This window comes from Macaca nemestrina, chromosome 3 (genome assembly GCF_043159975.1).
Source record: "Macaca nemestrina isolate mMacNem1 chromosome 3, mMacNem.hap1, whole genome shotgun sequence".
In the NCBI taxonomy this organism is placed as follows: Eukaryota; Metazoa; Chordata; class Mammalia; order Primates; family Cercopithecidae; genus Macaca; species Macaca nemestrina.
In genome coordinates, this window is record NC_092127.1 from 139,849,002 (window position 1) to 139,860,465 (window position 11,464).

Genomic DNA, 11,464 nt, shown 5'->3' on the forward strand with positions numbered 1-11,464 from the left:
TGTGTGTGTGTGTGTGTGCGCGCATATATATATATATGTATGTATGTACCTATTTATTTATTTTGAGATAGGCTCACTCTGTCACATGCTGGAGTGCAGCTCCACGGAAGCCTCGACCTCCCAGGCTCAGGTGATCCTCCCACCTCTGCCTCCCATGTAGCTGGGACTACAAGCATGTACTACTATGCCCAGCTAATTTTTAATTTTTTTTGTAACTTTCTCAAATTTATATTGAAAAAATTTGTTTTTAAAATTTTTTGTAATTTTTAAATATTTAATTTTGTAAAATTTAATTTTTTTTTTTTTTTTGGAGACAGAGTCTCGCTCTGTTGCCCAGACTGGAGTGCAGTGGTGTGATCTCAGCTCATTACAAGCCCCACCTCCCAGGTTCACGCGATTCTCCTGCCTCAGCCTCTCTAGTAGCTGGGACTACAGGCGCCCGCCACCATGCCTGGCTTTTTTTTGTATGTGTGTTTTTAGTAGAGATGGGGTTTCACCATGCTAGCCAGGATGGTCTTGATCTCCTGACCTTGTGATCCACCCGCCTCGGCCTCCCAAAGTGCTGGAATTACAGGCATGAGCCACTGCGCCCGGCCAAAATTTAATTTTTAAATTTTCTGTAGGTCTCACTATGTTGTCAAGGCTATTCTCAAACTCCTGGGTTCAAGCAAACCTCTTGCCTTGGCCTCCCCAAAGTGCTGGGATTACAGGTGTGAGCCAACAGGCCCAGGCAGAGTATCTTTATTTTTAAAGTACTGACTAGCATCAGCCAGACCTAATAAAACTCAGCATTCTTTTTCATCTCTTGGCTCCCCACCCCTTTTCTCAGAGTGGCATTGCCAAACCTTTCTTACTCTTCTTAAGCATTTGTGCTGGATTAATTCCCCATCACTGTCTACTCTGCTCTGTGCCCTAGGTATCTGATCGTACAGATTGCTACAACCTGGCTCCGTTGCTCTCTAGCTTCCAGATGGGTTCAGCTACTGGCTTTAGCTGAAATCCTGAGGGTGAGAGGAGAGTGAGGTCAGATTATTTATTCCTGTAGCTCCCTCCCTGTCAGCTTCCTGCAAATTGGCTGTGTGCCTCTATCTGAAGGCCACAGATCCCGTCTTCTTCAAAGCTTTCCCTGGGTCCCAGTGACTGCTTCCTCCTCTTGCTTCTTCGGGCTTAGGGATGGTACCAGTTACCTACTATTACTTGTTCTGGGGTAATTAATTATCTCTTATATTCTTCCTCCTCCTTGCTCACAATTCTATATAAAATTTGTTCAAATTCAAGTGTTCCATATCTTTTCTGTCAGGTTCACCACCAAGACAGCATTCAACTCCATCATCTTCCATTCACTGTCAGCAAATGACCTTGTCTCATTCTTTATTTTTACATAGAAGGTTGAGGCCTTCCTCAAATGGCTGTACAACATCAGTTCACTAAAAGTAGTCTCTACGTAGGGCCAGGCGTGGTGACTCGCACCTGTAATCCCAGCACTTTGGAAGGTGGAGGCAGGCAAATTACTTGAGGTCAGGAGTTCGAGACCAGCCTGGCCAACATGGTGAAATCCAATCTCTACTAAAAAATACAAAAATTAGCTGGGCATGATGGTGGGCGCCTGTAATCCCAACTATTGGGGAAGCCGAGGCAGGAGAATCGCTTGAACCCTGGAGGTGGAGGTTGCAATGAGCTGAGATTGCACCACTGCACTCCAGCCTGGGTGACAGAGGGAGACTCTGTCTCAAAAAAAGTAGTCTACATAATCCCCTGCTCTCTCGTCTTGATCTCTCAGAGCACAGGACACAGCTCGTTCATGGCAGGGCACAACCCTGATTTCCTCTGACCTCTAAGGACATCTTTCCCTCATTAGCTCTTCTCCGCTCTTGCATCCCTTAACTCTGGATGCTGCGGAAGTCTCGAACCTTGGTTTGCCCTCATGATAAATTTTTTTTTTAAATGAAGGCTTATCAGTTTTGTTTTTTTAACCACTTTATTACTTTTATTCAGATAATTTTTCAAACATGTACTTGCTGTCCTAATCATTTAATTAAACTCCAGTCCTTTATCTCTTCGACCAGATGCTACATATTTTATGTGGATTTCCAGTTGTCTCTTCAAACCCAGTATCACTTCATCCTTCCTCTCATTTTCCCTCCAGTTAGATTTTCTCCCATCATGTATTTTTCTTTTTTGGAATTCAGATTTATTGATTTCCATCGTATTGACTTTAAAAATGGCATGAAGCTGACTGCAAGAAAGGGAACCGCTCATTTTAAGTTAAAATTAAGCTAATGGTGAAAGTACATCACCTCTGGCTTCAGTCACCACATCGCCTTAGATTGAGTATAGATTTTTTGTGAACAAAGTTCTAGAACTCTGAAATCCAGGGATGCTGCAGGCCTCTCCCCGCAAGGTCGTTCACTTTGGGTCAGTCTCCTGGGCCAGAGGTGAAAGTGCTTTCAAAAATACTGCCGTTTCCCCAGCACAGTGTATTTGATTGCATCCCCATACTGAGTTGGAACCCAGTACACCCAGTAGTCAGTAGTAAGACGCTTCCGTGGGGCCCAACTGAAGCGCCATCATGCGGTGGTCTTCATGTCCTTCCATAGGTTCACTGACCACATTTTTTATGGACCATGGGCAATTTCTCAGTCCACTCTTCAGTGCCAACCCACAGCTGGTCTTGTTCTAGCTTAAAGGCGAATCTCACTTTTCCTCCAGACTTATTGTACATGCCGGATAGGGGTAGCTTTGGTAGGCGCTCCTGGGCCCCCTTAACAGATGGCATCACATCTTCGGGTTTTCCTTTATCCAACACTTTCCTGTGTTGTTTCTGCCTGCAGAGAGGCTCCTTCTTGTCTTCGGCCTTTGCATCCGGCTGCGCAGCATCTTTGGGTGTGTTTACTGCTAAAACATCATTGACGGTGGAGCCAACCACCATGATCTTGGCCCCACTAGTCACTTTTATTTCTCTCAATATCTTATCCTCAGGGACGAGTCCATTACACATGACTTTCTGTATGGCAGGCGGGAGACCTGTAATCAGGGGATCTTCTGTTTCAGTTCGGAGCCTGTGCTGTCCAGGGGGAACTTCACGTCGTGCTTGGTCTTGTTCCAGATGATCTTTAGGTTCACCAGCTCCATGTCTGCGCCGCTGCCCGCGTCTTTGCGGTTGCTGACCGAGGCCTGGGACACGGGGTCACCAGGGACCTAGGCTGGGGCCGGCTGCAGCCTGCAGGCTGCCTCGCTGCAGGCTGCCTCACCAGGTGCCGGCGTCCTCGGCCCCCGCTCCCACCCCCGTGGCTTCTGCCTCCAAGCAGTTGAGGGGCGGTGCCGGCGCCTCGGTGGCCAAGGTCTTAGCCTCCGTGTCCATGCCAGGTTCCTCCATGCCATCCGGGCCCCCGGCCGCTGCCATGATGGTTGTGTACCAGATTTTCTCCCATTTTGTATGTTTTCCAGTGGTACCTATGTTCTCTTTGGCTCAAGAGTTTAAAACATTGAACTTTTTTTTTTTTTTTTGGAGACAGGGCCTCCCTCTGTCACCCAGGCCTGAGTACAGTGGCGTAATCATAGCTCACTACAGCCTCGAACTCCTGGGTTCAAGTGATCCTCCTGCCTCAGCCTCCCAAAATACTGGGTTTACAGGTGTTAGTCACCATGCCCAGCCGACATTATTTTTTTAATGCTTCTATTTTCTGTGCTCCTCAACTCCAATTACTTATTGAATTCCACATTTTTTTCTTCAACTTATTTCTGAGTTTTTCTTTTCTTTCTCACTGTTCTAATCAATGATTTTTTTTCTTTTTTCTTTTTTTTAACCATAGGCCAAGATTATTTTAATAGTCAATTTGTCTTCAAATTCCAGGCTCCCCCTAGTCCTATACAAGAATTAATTTTTCTAGAATATTGCTAATATCGTGCACTTGTAGAATATAGCTCCAATTAATTATAATTACAATGTCAATAACTAATTTTCATAGAATACTTGTCATATGTTGGCTGCTATACAATTTTTTATTTGGATTAATTATTTTAATCATAAGAATCCTATAAATACACAATTATACATACATTTGGAAGAATTTTAGAACATTTAGAAAACTCCCAGAATTACCTAGCTACTGGTAGTGCTAGGATGCAAACTGAGCTTGAAATGAAAAGTCGTGCTCTTAGTCTTTTTCTTATGCGATATAAATTCCTCAACCTGACTTCCGAAGTGCTCCACAAACTGCTACCCCGCCCATATAATCCAATCTCAGCTTATGTTTCTCTCTACATCAAACAGAGGGAGAGTTTCCTAATGCACCATAAACAAACCATACTCATTCCAGTTCTTTCCCTTTCCTTTTGCACTTGTAACTTTTTTCTCCTGTCATCTGATCAAATTCTCTTCTTAAGTTAAGGAATGGCTCCAGAATAGAATAAAGCCTTCATAAAATGCTATAGTTTGTTTTCTTTTTTTTTTTCTCAGAGCCTATAAGACCACTTACTGTCTGCCCCATTCATTTTCACATTCACTAATGAAGTGCTTTGGATTTTTATTTAACTGTTACATCTAAAATTGGTGTGAATTCATCCCAGAAGAAAATATTGGCGATTTTTATTTGTCAGGCCCTATATAAGGGCTGAGAATACAAAGATGGGTACAATTCAGTCTCTGAACTTAAAGAGTTTAATTCAAGGGGAAAGCAAAAGTGTAAACTAAAATAATATACTCTGATAAGTGATAATATTGGAAGGTGACATTGCAGTGATGTTTCACTTCAATAATTGCATGACTGCAAATGTATTGAGGATAAGGGAGCCAGGTTTCTCACTGAAAGAGAAACAAGTTACGATTAAAGAAAGGGAGAAAACCCTGGAAGTAATGTGACCCCAATAGCAAAGAGCCCGCTAGTGCCCAGTTGTTGGTTTAGAAACCAGCAGTTTTGCTTCACTTTATGATGGGGATATACCCTGAGAAATGCATCATTAAGTGATATCATTGTTGTGTGAACATCAAAGAGTGCACTTACACAAACCTTGATACTATAGCCTACTGTACACCTAGGCTATATCGTATAGCTTTTTGCTTCTAGGCTGTAAACCTGTGCAGCATGTTACTGTACTGAATACTGTAGGCAATTGTAACACAATGGTAAGTACCCGTGTATCTAAACATATAAAATGTACAGTAAAAATATGGTATTATAATTTTATGGGACCACCATCCTATATGTGGTCTGTCATTAACAGAAACATCGTGTGGCATGTGATTGTACTTAATTGATCAATCCTCTTGTATGTAACCAGTTCCCCTAATTGCCACCAGCTTCTCACCCTGAAAATTCCTTCCTTACCCTGCTTGGTCTATGATTCCCTACTGTGGGCTACCGTATTAATCTGTTCTCACAGTACTATAAAGAACTACCTGAGACTTGGTAATTTATGAAGAAAAGAGATTTAAGTGAATCAGTTCCACAGGCTTAACAGGAGGCATGACTGGGATGCCTCAGGAAACCTACAATCACCGTGGAAATTAAAGAGGAAGCAAGCAGCACCTTCATCACAAGGCAGCAGCAGACAGAACGAAGGGGGAAGTGCCACACACTTGAACCATCAGATCTCATGAGAACTCACTATCGTGTGAACAGCATGGGGGAAATCCACCCTCATGGTCCAATCACCTCCCACCAGAACCCTCCCTCAACACATGGGGTTACAATTTGATATGAGATTTGGGTGGGGACAGAGAGCCAAACCATATCAGTCACTTCTTTACACACACACACTTTCTTCCAGTCACTTCTTTACACACACACACACACACACACACACACACACACACTTTCCTTCAACTGCTGGGGTTTCTTCAGCCTTAGCTGAATCACTCCCCAGCAGGGACCCCCTTTTCACTCCAGTGAGGTTTTGGCATCCCTTATGGGTTTCCTACTCACACTATGGGGACACACACCTTGCTGGGCCCCAGTCTAATAGGTTTTGGATTGAATTACTTGGGAAGTGAACAACAAAATAGAAGGGAACAAGGGAAGGAAAGAAGAGCATTTCTAATTTAAAAAATACATTATGGATCACATTCCCTTTTTGTATTATATTTGAACTTTTGTCTTTAATTCAGATTTTTCCTGCGAGAGATTCCCAGAAATTGAATGACTGGGTCAAATGTTATAAACCAAATAACTTGTCTTAATTTTTACTCCTGCCAGCAATATAACACCACTGTCTATTTTATTCTAAACAGCTTTGAATGTTATATCTAATTTTAAAGGAATTTTTATTAATTTGTCTTCTTTTTTATAAATTATTTTTGGCCATTTACATTTTGGGATTTTAATATTTTTAGGTGGATATGTTAATAATATTAACACTTAGCCATATTCATTGCAAAAAGGATTAATTTTTTAGCCATAACTAACTTCTTTTGGTCATCCTACATTTCTACTTACCTTTCTTTGCTGCCAATACATCTTCAGGTAGGTACACAGTAAAGGGAATATTACTTTAAGAAAACATGAAATTGGGAAAATAAGTAGCTCATTATAAAGCCATTTAAGTACGTAGTATACTTTTAAAAATTAGTTATCTGTAGATCATTATTATCCTTTTTCCTCTCCATTAATTTGATAGATTTAATTTTCTCAATTTTTTTTTTTTTTTTTTTTTACTTTATATAATTTGAGGCTTTGGTGGTAATGTTATAGTATCAGTGAAATGAATTTTTCATCATTATAAAGTCTCTTTTATCTCTCATATATTTTTCTAACCTGACAGTCTAACATAGTGATGCCAGTTTTCTTTTGGTTGATATTTGCAAGATATAACATTCTTTAACCTTTTATTTTCAACCTTTCAGTATACTTATGCTTTAGGTGGGTCTTTTGATATAAGAATCAGGGCTGGGCACAGTGGCTCATGCCTGTAATCCCAGCACTTTGGAAGGCCGAGGTGGGTGAATCACCTGAGGTCAGGAGTTTAAGACCAGGCTGACCAACATGGTGAAACCTTGTCTTTACTAAAAATACAAAAAAAATTAGCTGGGTGTAGTGGCACGTGCCTGTAATCCCAGCTATTTGGGAGGCTGAGGCAGGAGAATTGCTTGAACCCAGGAGGTGGAGGTTGCAGTGAGCAGAAATTGCACCATTGCACTCCAGCCTGGGCGACAAGAGAGAAACTCTATCTCAAAAAGAAAAAAAAAGAATCAGGATCCTGGCAGGAAATAAACAGGCAATTGTATTAGTCCGTTTTCACACTGCTAATAAAGACATACCCGAGACTGAGAAAAAAAAGAAGTTTAATTGGACTTAACAGTTCCACATAGCTGGGGAGGCCTCAGAATCATGATGGGAGGCAAGAGGCACTTCTTACATGGTGGTGGCAAGAGAAAATGAGGAAGATGTAAAAGCAAAAACCCCTGATAAAACTATCAGATCTTGTGAGACTTACTCACTACCATGAGAACAGTATCGGGGAAACTGCCCCCATGATTCAAATTATCTCCCACCAGGTCCCTCCCACAACACGTGGGAATTATGGGAGTACAATTCAAGATGAGATTTGGGTGGGGACACAGAGCCAAACCATATCAGCGATGCACACAAGATGTTAATTGAAAAGAGTTTAATGAAGAAATTCTTTAGAGAGCTTTGGACAGCATTAAGGGAACCAATAAAAGATTTTGAAATGCCCAGCCATTAGTAACCAGGAAAAGCGTTTATATATGTAGCCCTGAAGGGTCAAAGAGTTGAGAGTATTACTGGAACCTAGCAAAAGCTGTTGCTGGGAGAGGGGCCCCTGGTAGGAGGTGTGGTCTTATGTAGAGATAACCACTGAAAAGCTCTGGCCCAGCTGGGAGGGAAATTAGAAGAATTAATACCTTGGCTTCTGTTTCCTCCCACCCTGTGATCTTCTGCCACCATCTGCTATTGGCCAAACCCAACTAGAAGTTAAAGGGCAAAGGAACTCAGGTGAGCAGAGTACAGAGTGGGACACAAAGCCAGACAGAAGGTTGGAGAAGAGCCAGTACACATGGAGGCAGCTGATGACTGAGTTTTGTTGTTGTTATCTAGTCTAATCATTTACAAAATTTTAAATGGAGCATTTAGTCTATTTGCTTACATTTATTGAAATTACTAGTATATTTCTACCATCTTTTGGGGTATCACACTTTATCTGTTTTTCTTCTCCTGTAATGACTGCTTTTTGATTATTTGAGCAATTTTTCTCATTCCGTTTTATTTCTATTATTTTTTAGTGGTTACTTTAGAAATTTATTATGTACTATCTTTAACTTCCTCCTAAACAACAGGAGGATCTTTGGAACATGTTTATTCTCATTATCCCTCCTCTGACGTATGCAAACATTTTTCTTGGGTATTTTTAACACAATAAGATATAATTTGTTGTTGTTTTATATAGTCACTGATAGATTTTTGCCAACTTTGTTTACTCATCATTTATCTTTGCATCTTAGACTTTTCATCTTTCATCTCTTTCCCTCTTTTAATCTTTTGCAATGTCCTCTGTTGAGATTTATTAGTGATAAACTCTTTCCACCTTTCGTTTCTTTTCTTTTCTTTTTTTTTTTTTTGAGACAGAGTCTTGCTCTGTCACCCAGGCTGGAATGCAATGGTACAATTTCTGCTCACTGTGACCTCTGCCTCCCAGGCTTAAGTGATTCTCCTGCCTCAGCCCCCAAGTAGCTGGGATTACAGGCACCCACCACTCCTGGCTAATTTTTGTATTTTTAGTAGAGACAGGGTTTCACCATGTTGGCCAGGCTGGTTTTGAACTCCTGACCTCAAATGATCTTCCTGCCTTGGCCTCCCAAAGTGCTGGGATTACATGTGTGAGCCTGCCTTTCCTTGTTTCTAAAAATGTCTTAATTTTACCCTTATTATTGAATGACATTTTTTTTGGCCACGTATATAACTCTAGGTTGACATCTTCACAGATATTATTCTATGGCCTTAGAGCTTTCAAGCATTTTTGGGGTGGGGTCGGGGGAGAAGGGTCTTGCTCTGCCACCCAGGCTGGTGTGCAGTGGCACAGTCTCAGCTCACTGCAGCCTCGACCTCCTGGGCTTAAGTGATTCTTTCAACTCAGCCTCCTGAGTAGCTGGGACTACAGGTGTGTACCACCATGCCTGGCTAATTTTTGTATTTTTTTTTTTTTTTTAGAGTCAGGATCTTACCATGTTGCTCAAGCCGGTCTCAAACTCCTGAGCTCAAGTGATCCGCCTGCCTCGGCCTCCCAAAGTGCTAGGATTACAGGCATGAGCCACCGCATCTGGCCTATACATTTCTTGAGAAGTCTGCTATCAGCCTAATTGTCACTCCTTGGAAGGACAGATTTTAAAATATTTTCTTTGTTTCTGGAATGTTGCGGTTTCACATGATATGTGTAGGTGTGGATTTCTTCTAATATATCCTGATGTAAATTGGGAATTTATGGATTATTTTTAAACTGTTGACTGGTATCTTTCCATTGGTTCATAAAAATTATCAGATCTTATCTCTTAAAATATTGCTTCCGACTCACTTGTACTCTCTCCTCTTTGGAACTTTGAATAAGTATATATGGGAGCTTTCTTTTTATCCTCCATTTTGTTTAACCTCTTTCATATCTTCCATCACTTTGACTATACTGCATTCTATATAATTTCCTCAGGTCTACCTTCCAGTTCATGGGCTTTTGTTTGTGGGTTTTTTTGTTTGTTTGTTTGTTTGTTTTGAGGCAGAGTATTGCTGTGTCACCCAGGCTGGAGTGCAGTGGCATGATCTTGGCTCACTGCAATCTCTGCCTCCCAGGTTCAGGCGATTTTTTTTTTTTTGTAAGAGTCGCCCTGTCACCCAGGCTGGAGTGCAGTGGCTCTATCCTGGCTCACTACAAGCTCTGCCTTCCAGGTTCCACGCCATTCTCCTGCCTCAACCTCCCGAGTAGCTGGTACTACAGGCGCCTGTCACCACACCCGGCTAATATTTTGTATTTTTAGTAGAGAAGGGGTTTCACCATGTTAGCCAGGATGGTCTCCATCTCCTGACCTCGTGATCCACCCACCTCGGCCTCCCAAAGTGCTGAGATTACAGGCGTGAGCCACTGCGCCCGGCGGTTCAAGCAATTCTTAAGCCTCAGCCTCCCGAGTAGCTGGGATTACAGGCGCCCGCCACCACACCCAGCTAATTTTTGTAATTTTAGTAGAGACAGGGTCTCACTGTATTGGCCAGGATGGTCTCAAACTCTCGACCTCAGGTGATTCATCCACCTCAGCCTCCCAAAGTGTTGGGATTACAGGCATGAGCCACTGTGCCTGGCCTCAAATTCATATTTTTAAACACTTCTTTTATTCCTTTACATTGTTATGGGCTGAATGTTTGTTTTTGTCTCCCTGTCCCAAATTTTTATGTTGAAATCCTGACCCCCAATATGATGATATTAGGGCATGCAAACTAACTTCTCTAATTTCTCATGGGTTATTCACAAGAGTTTTTACAAGTCAGCAGCACTTATTAGGTACTATCTTACTTACGTTGTATCCTGCCTGCTTCCAAAGGGCATTTCAGGATGCTTACAGGGAATACACTTCATCAACATGAACCTTCCTGTTTTGTTGAAGTTTTGGGTCTCATTGCTCATCACTGTGAAGGAGCAAAAAGCCAGGGTTGATCAACTGGACCAAGTTGGTGTTCTACACCATCAGCCTGCCCAATGAAGCAGATGGAGACCTGGTGTCTTCAAGTAGCAGCATCCAGCATTTGGGTGAATCAAGTCCAGGAATTCACTTTGTTTATCCTATTTCACTGAGTCATTTTTTTAAAGGGGTAATTAGTAAGCGAAATAAATCTTTCTATAAACGGAAGAAACATTTGGAGGAATTTTCAAATTCATAATTATGAAGACTTCTTTACAAATTTACCCAAAGACTTTCTTCCTAACTTTAAAATGTTTAAATTACATGGGAAGTACCTGGGTTTAAGCCATTCTCCTGACTCAGCCTCCCAAGTAGCTGGGATTACAGGTGTGTTCCACACCTGGCTAATTTTTGTATTTTTAATAGAGACAAGTTTTCACCATGTTGGCCAGGCTAGTCTCAAACTCCTGACCTCAGGTGATCTGCCCATCTTGGCCTTCCAAAGTGCTGTGGTTACAGGCATGAGCCACCACACCCGGCCTCTGGAGGCCTTTTCTTTGTGGTTCTGGAAAGTGTGGAGGAGAGCAAGTCCAGTTCTAGGCACCTCCACACATCTCTTTCTGTGTTCTTCCCTGTATTATAGTCAGCAGAGGCTCTGCTGTGTTGCAGCTGTGATCAAATTAAAACCTCACTCAACTCACTCATGCAAAGTCTGCTATAGGGACAGCAGCTTTTCAGGGAAGCTCCCTTCCAAGTGGTAATGGAGGAATACAGGTTGCGTCCATCTTAACAGCTACTGTGCATGGAACATAGGCTTTCAGGGACACTGAAGCAGGGGATGCACTCACA

The 11,464-nt window shown here is 42.0% G+C and overlaps 1 pseudogene; it reads right to left on the minus strand.

Moving 5' to 3' along the window:
- Positions 1-2,364: 2,364 nt before the first annotated feature.
- Positions 2,365-3,403, minus strand: LOC105477247 (ubiquitin domain-containing protein UBFD1-like; annotated as a pseudogene).
- Between the last annotated feature and the right edge of the window lie 8,061 nt (positions 3,404-11,464).